The 10,891-nt window shown below is 52.8% G+C and overlaps 1 long non-coding RNA gene across 1 annotated transcript; it reads right to left on the bottom strand.

Moving 5' to 3' along the window:
• Nucleotides 1-2,045: 2,045 nt before the first annotated feature.
• On the bottom strand, nt 2,046-9,426 carry LOC145515066 (uncharacterized). The gene is made up of 2 exons (XR_014060660.1): nt 9,076-9,426; nt 2,046-2,433 (listed from the first exon to the last, which is right to left on the bottom strand). It is a non-coding gene; the product is annotated as an uncharacterized LOC145515066 (long non-coding RNA).
• Nucleotides 9,427-10,891: the final 1,465 nt, after the last annotated feature.

Raw genomic sequence — 10,891 nt, 5'->3', positions numbered from 1 at the left:
ACTGTGGGTCTCTAGTGGGTTGTGAAATCAATGCAGTGGGCAGAATCCAGCACTTTTTTTTAAGAAACGGTATTGAATACAATGAAATATGAAAGGGTAAATAAGGCCAGGACTGTTTGGGAAGCTTTCCTGCGCTTCTCTGCGCCTGTAGAAACCGGGTCAGGGTGTGAACTCAAGTCCACACCATGGGCACAATCAAGAGGGTTGGAGAGTCACCACCAGCCGCATACGTTCTCAGGATCGCCTGTCACTTGTCACTTGACCACTGTTCCCTGCAGGGGCCCCGTGCCCGGTCCTGGGAGGAGAGGAGGTGAGGGGGCAATTAAGCTGGGCCCACAGTCCCACCCTCTCAACTAATCATCAGAAAAGAAGGACACAAATTACAGTCTTGAAGGTGTGATCGCGGCGCTGAGGAGGCACCTGTGAACAGGTGAGGTGTGTCCCAGTTCACAGGAGGGAAGTGATGTGGCATTTCTACTGATGCCGGTGGGATGGGAGAGGGGGGCGGAAGAACCATGGGGGTGGAGGCAGCTCCAGGTAAAGCTGAGACACCCCCTGAAATGACGTGTGTCCAGTTCCTCACACACATGGCCACCCTTGCAAGACTCCATGGCCAGAGCTAGAAGCCCCCAGGGCACCTGCTGCCATCGCTCCTCATTTTTCTTATCCACTGGCCCCGTAGTCCCGTGCGAGGGAACAGAGCTGAAGCCTGGGTTGGTCCAGAATTTGCATCCCTGGGGAAGGGAGGTGGACAGTCCTAGTTTTCCTCGTCCCAAGTCACTGGATGGGGCAGGTTAGTGGGATGGGACCAGAGATGAGTAAGGTGACCTGAGGGTGGGTGGAGGGTCCCCACACACAGCCTGAGGAGGGCCCCCCCCCGGGAGGCAGGGGCCGCGAGGGCTTACCTCTCTGCTCCTGCCGCTTGCACTCCGCTGCTGCACTGTAAACGCAGACGGCTGAGTCTCCGGAAGGGGAACTCAGGGAACAGGCCACCCCCAGCCCGGGTTCAACCCTGCTCCAGCACCCATGTCTCCCTCTTCCCCAGAAAGGAGCCTGAGACTCCCGTGGCCGGTTCTGCAGCGCTGCCAGCTTCCTGTCATTGCCCCTTAGAAAAGGAGAAAACTCCCGTTGTTTTAGGATTAAGTAATCAGCATGTCATTTATTTCTCCAAACCACAAGTGCAGGGCCTGCTGGAGATCTGGCATTGGGAAAGCACCAGGCCTTACGACTGAGCCCAGCTTCCTTTCCCAAGGAAGGTGCAGCGGGTCCTGCCAGCCGAGGCCCACATCCCAACTTGGCTGCAACCAGGATCCGGAAGGGGGACAGGAAGGGCCGTCCTCTGAGACCCTCTGAGGACCACCCCACCTCTCTGAACTCTACTGTCCCCTCCACAAAGTCAGCAGCAACCGCGGTCCGACAAACACTGTGCCAACAGCTCCCTGCCAGCAGGCCTGCTCAGGGCACCGCCCTAGGTTACCATGTTTCATCTTTAAAAATGGCACCTGAAAGGCAGGTGTTCTTGTCATCCTATTTTTACCCATTTTACCAGCAGCAGCCAAAGCTCAGAGACTTTAAGGAGCTTGCCCAAGGTCACACAGCCAGGATGGAGCAGCCCTGATCCCAAAACCCAACTTTTCATGACCTTCATCTTGTCCAGCAGCCCATAAGGAAGATGAAGCGGAGGTTGTGACAATACCTGTTTGTTTTTTTATGTCAGTCCTTCATTTCATTAATCAAGAGGTGGTTTTGCCTCCAAAGCCATTTTTAAGTGCACAATTCAATGGCTTTCAGTGTATTCTCATGTATGTATCACCATGGTCAATTTTAACATGTGCATCAGCATTCAGAGAGAGGGTTGCCTCCCTGGTGGTCCGGTGGTAAGACTTCCAACCCAGGGGGCCTGGGTTCCACCCCTGGTCAGGGAACTGGATCCCACACGCTGCTACTAGGAGTTCACAAGCTGCAGCTAAAAATCAACTAAAGAAAGATCAGAGGTGCCACACGCCGCAACCAAGACTCTTTGCAGCCAAATAAATAAACAAATATTTAAACAAACAAACGAAACAGAATGGCTGTGGGTCCGGTGATCATAGGTTCCAGCTGTCTGACCCCTGAGCCAATGCCACATGTTCTAGGTTTTTATTAGAGCAACACCCCTCGCCGGCATGGATTTCTGTATTAGTCCAGACAGGCTAGACATTGTCGCTCTGCGGACAAAAGAAGCCCTGGGCCTGCAGCGTCAGTTCTCCTGAGCATTCTCCGACAGGTTGAGGACTTCCCTCACCTCACAGTCCTGAAACTGCTGGCTGCTCCGTGCGTCTCCTCATTGCATCCCTGGGACAGCATCCCATGAGAACAGGACATGGCATGTCCCTGCTGTATCCCCAGGGGCTAGCGCAGCCTGGCTCGAAGGGTCCACCCCAGAAAGACCTGCTGAAAGTGCAGAAGGGGTGGGGGATGCAAGGGATAAATGCCCAATTAATGCTCGATAAAAGGAACGGCGACCGACCGAAGGAACGAGAGAGGGAGAGAGGGGAGGGAAGAGCGAGGAGGGGGAGGCGGCAGCCCCCACATTCTGAGCAGATTATGCTGGTGACCCAGGAGCTATTTTCCTAACTTCACAGAATCTAATAGAAACTGCACAGGGCCCAAAGTCAGAGTGACTTTAAGGTCAAGTTTCACTGCTTTTGGCACTGGCCATTCTGATTAGCTCATGCTCAGACTGGCGGCCACAAGTGTGTGTGATGAACGAGGAATGAGGAAGCAGTTATCATTTGGTAGCAAAAAAAAGTTTCAAAACGGAGACTCCAAGAGGGGGATGTGATAATGGGGGGGGGATGATGAGAGCCTCTCCCCTGGTGAATTGCCATGGATATATAAAGAGGGAGAGACTCGGTATTAAAAGATTTTTAAGGCAAGTCTGGCAAGTTTTAAAATATTATAAAATGAACATGCTTATTTCTGGGCTAGGAGTGAACACTGTTTAGAAGAGGCTCCAGACTGAGTGGGTAGGACCCACAGGTGGCAGCCTGTGGCCTCTGCTCCGGGGTCACCGTCCCAGGGGACGGAGCAGGGACAGGGGAAAGGCTGGGGCTGGACTCAGCCCAATGTTGCCTGATGATGTGAGAGAGACCGCAGAAGGGTGGGACCTCGAGGTCCTCAGGGCAACACTCTTCTTTGTGCTCAAGTCCTCTTTGCAGGACCCCCTTATGGGCTTGGATGCCCCCCCAATGGAGAACTCACTACAGCACAGGAAGGCGTTGTTGGACAGTTCTGTTGGGCTAGGGGAAGGGGCCATCACCATCCCCAGGCCTCCTGTCTCATCCGGTCCCTCCCTCAGCCCCTTCTTACCGTGAAGCTGTTTGTAAACAGACTCTGGGGCTCACAGTGGGGACTCAAATCCAAGCCTAGGTGGGTCCTAGCTCCAAAGTTGGGTCCTCCTGTGACCCCACACCTCCCCAACAGCAAAGCTGCATCGTCACGGGTAAGGAGCCTTGTCCCCTCTAGGAAGATAGACGCGCTCAGTCTGGGGGCAGGGGACGTGGAGTGAGGGTCCACGCCTCCCCCCACCATGTCCTCTCCTGGCCTGACTCCTTTATCAGGTGATGACATCAGCTGCGGGCAAAGTGTTCTCAGTCTGACTTTGGCCTGAGATGCCGTCTCCAGGTTAGAATCATTTTCACCAAAGTTGAGATTGGGTTTTTATTTGGCTTTGTTTGAGGACACCAGAGGAGGGGGCTCCTTCAGAAACATCGGATTCTCCAAAAGCTACAGTGGGGAGAGTTCCATTTCCTGACAGTGCCAGGAAAGGATGATTTCAGTGAGCATCGCTTCAGCAGCTCATCACCAGAGGAGGACCCGGAGGAGGCACCGATGTGGGTGGGTGTGGCCCGAGCTGCCCGGAAAAGCAGCACTTTCCTTCATCTTCACAAGGACCCTGAGGCCCCTGCGCTACCACCATTTTTAATGAGGAAACTGAAACTTAGAACACTGCACTAAATCTCCAAGGTAGGGTCATCAAGCAGATTCCAGCAAGGCCTTGCACGCAATGAATAAAGATCTGTTGACCAAACTTGAATGAACAACAAAGGTCAAACCGAACTCAAAACAGGAACAAATAAATTGGACAGAAAAGATAGGATGTGGGACGTTAATTATGATCGTAGTGTTATCTTGTGTTTTACATGACATCATGGAGCTTCTGTAATTTTTTTAGGAAACTTCCTTTTGATCCCTAATAAATAACAAAATAACAAATTAACAAGCATACATGCATACACACACACACACACACACATCACTTCTTGACACACACTTGGCTGAACTCATTGGTCCAGGCACCACACAGAAGCTGAAACATCCTTTCTGCACCAGCACTGACCCAGGAATTGAAATAGGACATTGAACCTCATTAACAAGTGTGGACCTGCAGTGTCTCTACTGAAAAAAATCTGTCCACTTATCAGGAGATGGCATTTCCTCAAGGGACATGAGCGTCATGCTGTAGGCGTGACTGAGTGCAAGGGAGAATCCGGGCTCAACACCCCGCCCGCCTGCCCCAGAGCCCCCGCCTCAGTGACAAGATCGGCGTCCTACAGCTGACACAACAAATGACCACACCCTGGAGGCCTAAAACAAAAGGAACCTCTCCTCCCACACTCTGGAGGCCAGAAGTTCAAACCCAAGGTGTCCCCAGGGTCACAATCCTTTGCAGACTCCAGGGGAGGGTCCGCCCTGCGTCTTCCAGCTTCTGGAGGCCCCAGGCAGCCGCTGGCTGTGGCCCCACCACTCTGACCACTGCCTCTGCTGTCCACGGCCTCCCCTTGGCCTGTGCTCTCCTCTCCCGCCTCCCACAAGCACACATGTCCTAGGATTCAGGATCCATCCTAAACCCAGGGTGACCTCGTCTCCACATCCTTAATCAATTATACCTCTGAAGACCCCACTTCCAATCCAGGTCGTCTCACAGGTTCCAGGGGCCAGGACGTGGACTTGGTTTTTAGGGGACACAAGCCAACCCATGGCCATGACCACAGCCAGATCAGACCTTCCCAGCAGCCGTGAGAGTGAGTCCTGTGGACCACGAGCTCATCTGCTCATCCCGCTGGCATCAGGCCGCTCACTGTGGATGCCCAAGAATTCCTGGAGGAGCACGTGGACGAGTGGGCAGGCAAGGGTGCCCAAGCCTGGCGGAGCCTGGGATGGCGACTTGCTCACGATGCCTCTGCCCTTGACGCCCTGCTCTGCTATAACAGCCCTGGTCCATCTAGTGCCTGCTGTGAGGATCAGCATCCTCAAGGCACCGGCAGGTCCCAGAGGCACTAATAGAAGAGGCAGCCTGGGCATCACCAGTCCTACTTCCTTACCTGCCAGGTGAGAAAACTGAAGCCGCACGGGGCATGGGTCCGCCCAGGTCACCCAGGTCAGCAGCCAGGTAGGGTCTAGAGCCCCTGCCCCTCCCAGGGAAGCCCCCGCCCCCTCATCTTCCTCCCCCTCCTCAGTCCGGGCCGCTCCCATGAGCTCAGCCCCTCCGCCATGCACCAGGCTCCGCATCTCATGCCAGTCTCCTCTTTTATTTCCCCCCATGCCAGAGCTTCCCCCACTGTCCTCACCCCCACTTTACAGACTGAGGTTCCCAGGGGTGAAATGCCTTCCCAAGGGTCTCACTTCTCCTGGCGAGAAGTGAAGCCAAGGCTCTAATTAAACTTGTCCTGATCTCCAAGCCAGGGGTGCCTGACCACAGCCAGATCGTGCTCACACTACCGAAGACAGGAGATAGCTCATGAGAGCACATAAAGTGTCCCTGGAGCACAACCACGGCCGTTGCTCGTGGGATCACCTGGGGCTGTCTGCCTGCAGCAACGGCACGGCTGAGTGACACGGAGGGTGCGATCTGCAAAGCCTAAAATATTTACTACCTGCTCCTTTACAAAGATGCCCGCTGACATTCTATACTGCTCATACTCTATCACACCATATTATATTGTACTTTCATATGTTTTATTGATTCTATTAGTCAGATTGTACGACGGTCTCAGCAAAGGCTACCACCCGACAAAGATTCAAGAGTTTTGCATGTCTGATTTCTTGGTCTCTTCATATTTGATTCTCACACGAAACCCACCAACGATGAACTTACAAGGGACTAAGCATTTCCCGAAATGATGGCCTTCCCCTTGGCGACCCTGTTTCCACAGGTACATTCCCCAAATGGATAATCCCCAAAGTGGCCAACTTAGAAGAAGAAGAAAGAAAGAGATGGAAAAGCCCAAGAAGCTGAACTGCTCACATTCGAACCAGAAGGTCCATTCACACTGATGTTCTATATGTCGGGAATTTTATGCCAAACGGTGACTCTCCTACATCAATAACGCATCACCCTGTCCCCGGCGGGAAGTGACATTACAAAAGCCGGAAAGGACATCAGACACGCTGGCTTGGCAGCCACAGGCACATGTGAAGCTGCCGTCAGAGTTCAAAGGAAGGGCTGTGAGGTGGGGCCACTGCAGGGCAGCATCACCAGTAATGTTTTTACCTCGTGGGACAGGACACGGTGACAGCCTGCTTTGACCTAGCCACCAGCTTCCTGACGCCCATGCTGAGCTGGCAGGGGGCTGCAGGGCTGGGTTTGGGTGGGCTGTGTGGCTCCTGGGTGTTTACCTGCTCCCACACGTGCCACCCAGCTCACCGGGCTCCACGCCCAACAGCCTCTGCAGCTGTGGTCCGTGTGAACCATTACTGTTGCCAGGGCTGGTCCACACTCTGAGGCCCGCTGCTTGGGAGCACTTTCACTGTGCTCTGCACAGGGGTAAGTGTGTAGCCTGGCAAGGTTGGAGTGGTCATGGCTCCCCCTTTATGACAGGGAAACTGAGATAGGTCAAGATTACCCACTGCAGCAGCATTCAGATCCAGAGATTTCATCACTCGTAACCACCAGGCTCACTCTCTCTACCCGGAAGCCTCCTTGGGAGATGCAGCCAGGCAAGCTCAGCCAAGGTTAGACCTGAGGGTGTGAGAGACTCACTTCTCCAGATAAGTCATCGAGCCTCCACATGGTAGTGAAATCTGCATCAGCTTTCCTGGTGAGACAGCTCAGGGCAATGGGGCAGTAAAAGGAGATAAGGCTCCTCTGGCCAAACAGGTGACTTGGTTTATCTGCTTGACTCATTAAACTGCTTGGTGAACTCCTACTCATCCTTCAAAAGCCAACTTAAATATCCCTTCCACCATGAAGTCCCCCTGGCCCCATAAAGAGAACTTATCAGCTCTTCTATTGTGCCCATGCAGTGTATGTGCTGTGGAAGCTTCTGTTATACCTTGCGGGTATGTGTCTCACCACCCTGTATGGTAAGTTCATCAAGGAAAGAAATTGTGTTTGGTGTACTTGGATCACCAACCTGTAGTAACAGGAAAAACAGCAACCAGCATTGACTGAGCATGTACTGGGTGCTGGACATTCATCTAAATGCATCATATGCGTGAATCCTTAATATTAACCCTAGGAGGTGGGTGTGGTTGTTATCCCCAGTGGTGGGACTCTGAAGCCAAACTAATGGGTTTGGATTCTGGCTCAGCCAGAAACCCTGAGCAAGTCACTCAGCCTCTCTGTACTCGGGGTTCTTATCTGTAAGATGGGGATAATCACAGCCACTACCCAATGGAGGGTTGAGACCAACCCGTGCTAGCTTGCAGGCACTAAAAGCTGGCCGTTACTAAAAATTAAATTCTGGACACTTGAAACTAAGTAAACTGTATTAAAAACAAAAGTAATAAATACTCAAAACTGGGACCTTCCTGGCAGTCCAGTGGCTAAGATCGCTCAGTCCCAATGCAGGGGGCCCAGGTTCGATTCCTCGTCAGGGAACTAGATCCCACATGCCACAACTAAGACTCAGCACAGCCAAATAAGTAAATATAAAGACAAACAAAATTAATATTTCAAACTCACTACTTCCAAATTACTTTACTATATTTTTACTGTTATCTCTGCTCTTAGGTTATTTATGTCCTCTGAATACTAAGAAACAGTGAGTATTCCTGACTCTGTCCATGTTCAGTGAGAGCTGGAAATCAGCCACAATGAGAGCATTTACACCATGGCATTCGGCAGATGCCGCAAATCAGGATATTTTTCCCCCTCAGAGAGCTGGCTGTTGAACGTTTACCAACCCAGCAGCCTAACCACCTGCAGTGAAGCGTCAATACCTGTAGCCATTGTCACTATTACTGATGGACAAGCCACAGAGATGAAATGACCCGCCCAGAGTATGAGAGACCAGACGCGGTCCCAGACTCCACAGCTCCAGAGCTGCCCCTTAACCAGCTAGAATTCTGTGCACACTGCAAGCAGCGCAGGCCCAATAAATGCTTGTTGGATGAACAAACAAACATTCAATTCATGGGTCTCAGATCTGCTGGCCACAGAGTGCCTGGGGAGCTTTGCTAACACAGCTCCCCACTGCCCCGCCGTGTTGGGCTCCAACACGCGCGTCTTCGGTGAGTGTCCCCGCCGCGGTTCTGGTTCCAGGCCCGGCCCAGTCTCCATTGCCAGCCTCCGCCCCCAGCCCGCTCTTGTGCTGGCTTACGGGCCTGCCCACTGGGCCCATCCTGCCATCCAGCCTGGAGGCGAGCGGTGGCTGTGAGATGGGGAAGCAGGTGGGGGCACGGGACACCCCCACTCCCCCCGCCAGTCTGTGCTCAGGCCTGGACCAGGAGGGCTCTTGAAGACCAATGGCTGTTCTCAGGCCTCCTCCAGCAGGAAGTGGGGAGCTGAGGGGCTGAGAAGGCCATGTTCATGTACACGACAAGATGATAAGGGTGAGAGGGGCAGGGAGCGCGGACGTTTGCGGAATGTGGACACACCACTTTGCAGCTGTGTGAGAAGTGAAGCAGGGCACACAAGGTCTTCCCCCATGTACAGACCAGAAAGCTGAGGCTCAGAGAGGCACTTGCCTACACTCCTAACTGCTCAGACCTGGAGCCTTGGTGTCCAGGCTGATTTCCCCCTAAAGTGGGGGTGAGAAGGGTGGAGAAGATGAAATTGGGGGTCCCTGTACGTCCATGTTTATACATTACCTTGGCTCCAGCTACTCACTAGCTGTGTGACCCTGGGCAAGTGTCTTCATTTTTCAGTGCCTGAAGTTCGCTCATCTGAAGAAAACAGGGAACCAATCGGCAGTCCTCTTGTACATTTGCTGCAAATGAATAGATACGGAAACGCTTCTTAGAGTGATGCACTGAGCGGGGCTCAATTACGTCAGAAACAGCAACCGCGGTAGCAGCTGTGTTGATACTGTCCCTTCACGGTCTCTCCTGGATGGCTCTCTTCTTTGAAAGGCGGCACGGATGGGAAGGGGAGGTGTCCTGGGGTGGAAGTCGGGGATGCTGGGTTGGAAACAAGCCTCATCCTGCCCACAGGTATTCCCTGGGGCACACACTGTGCTCTGAAGGTGCTGCTGACTCAATGGATTGTGAGGTCATAGCTAAGAGGGTGGGTGCCCCACAGACATCACACAACTGTTGGCTTGTGGTCTCCCTCAAGGCCCTACTCTCTCTAAATTTGTCTTCCCATCTGTAAAACAGGTGGGTAAGAGGATCAACCTCATAGAGCTTCTGTGAGTATAGAATTTTAAAGTGGAATTTTGCCAATAAGATGTGTTAGCCTGGGGTGGTAGGTCCCAATCTTGACTGTACATTAGAATTGTCTGTAGAAGCCAAAGTGTTAGTTAATCAGTCGTGTCCAACTCTTTGCAACTTCATGGACTGTAGCCCACCAGGCTCCTCTGTCCATGGGATTCTCCTGGGAAGAATGCTAGAGTGGTTTGCATGCCCTCCTCCAGGGGATCTTGCCGACCCAGGGATGGAAGCCAGGTCTCCTGCACAGCAGGCAGTCTCTTCACCATTTGAGCCACCAGGGAAGCTTGAAAAAATGCCACTGTGCCCCACCCCAGACCAACTGAATTAGAATTGGAATGAAGATAGTGATGATGGTGGTGATAGTGATGGTGTGGATGGAGGCAATGATAGTGGTAGTGGTGATGCTGATGAACGCGATAGCAGACATTATGATGGGGGTGGTGGTGGTGATAATAGATATCATGAAGATGGTGCTACTGATAATGAGAACAACTACCATTTTCTATTCTGTGTGCCTCAGGGATTCTCCCAAGTCTCCTCGTGGTCCCTTGGCTCACTTTCATCAGGTCTGTACACCAGTCAACGCCTCCTCCAAGAGGTCTTTCCTGACCAGCCCTCATACACCAGCACATCCCTGTCTTCAGCAGTCCCCACTCTGCTTTCCACTTCTTCCCTGCGTGTGTCTCCAGTTCACATTATATCACACATTGACTTGTGTACTTGTTGACTATCACCTGCCCCAACCCCTGCTGGTTGTAAACCCCCTGTGGAATCATGAAGGTCACACCTCAGAGTTATACTGCCTCAGGTATTTCTGCTCCTGGGGCAATAGAACCCAGCACTGAGGGTCGGCCAACATGCGGAGTGGAGCAGGCTTCGGTGATCAGAGGAGACTTCAGGCCAGGAGGTCTGGGTGCTGGGCACTGTAAGGGTCAAGAGCTAGGAGCTGGCCCATATCATCAGCTCCAATCTCTAAGCCTCAATTTCCCTCCCTCTAAATGGGAATATTCAGACCCCCTAACCTGTGCCGTTCTGGGTGAGGAAAAGCAGACCAAGCTGGTGAAACACAATGAGTGGTAGCCATCCCAGCCCCTTGGAATCCAGCATGGGGCTGGACACCTAACGGTGGCAGAGTCCATGCAGGGTCAGGTCTGGTAGGGGTGAGGTGCAAGGTCTTCGCAGTGGGACAGGGCTGGGTACAAGCCCCACTCAGCCTTTACCTGCATTTCCTAGACCAGGTGCTAACCTCATGTAG

This window comes from Giraffa tippelskirchi, chromosome 7, assembly GCF_054371585.1.
Source record: "Giraffa tippelskirchi isolate mGirTip1 chromosome 7, T2T-mGirTip1v1.2.pri, whole genome shotgun sequence".
NCBI classification, from domain to species: domain Eukaryota; kingdom Metazoa; phylum Chordata; class Mammalia; order Artiodactyla; family Giraffidae; genus Giraffa; species Giraffa tippelskirchi.
Note: the sequence above shows the minus strand (reverse complement) of the source record. Positions and strands in the feature narration are given on the sequence as shown.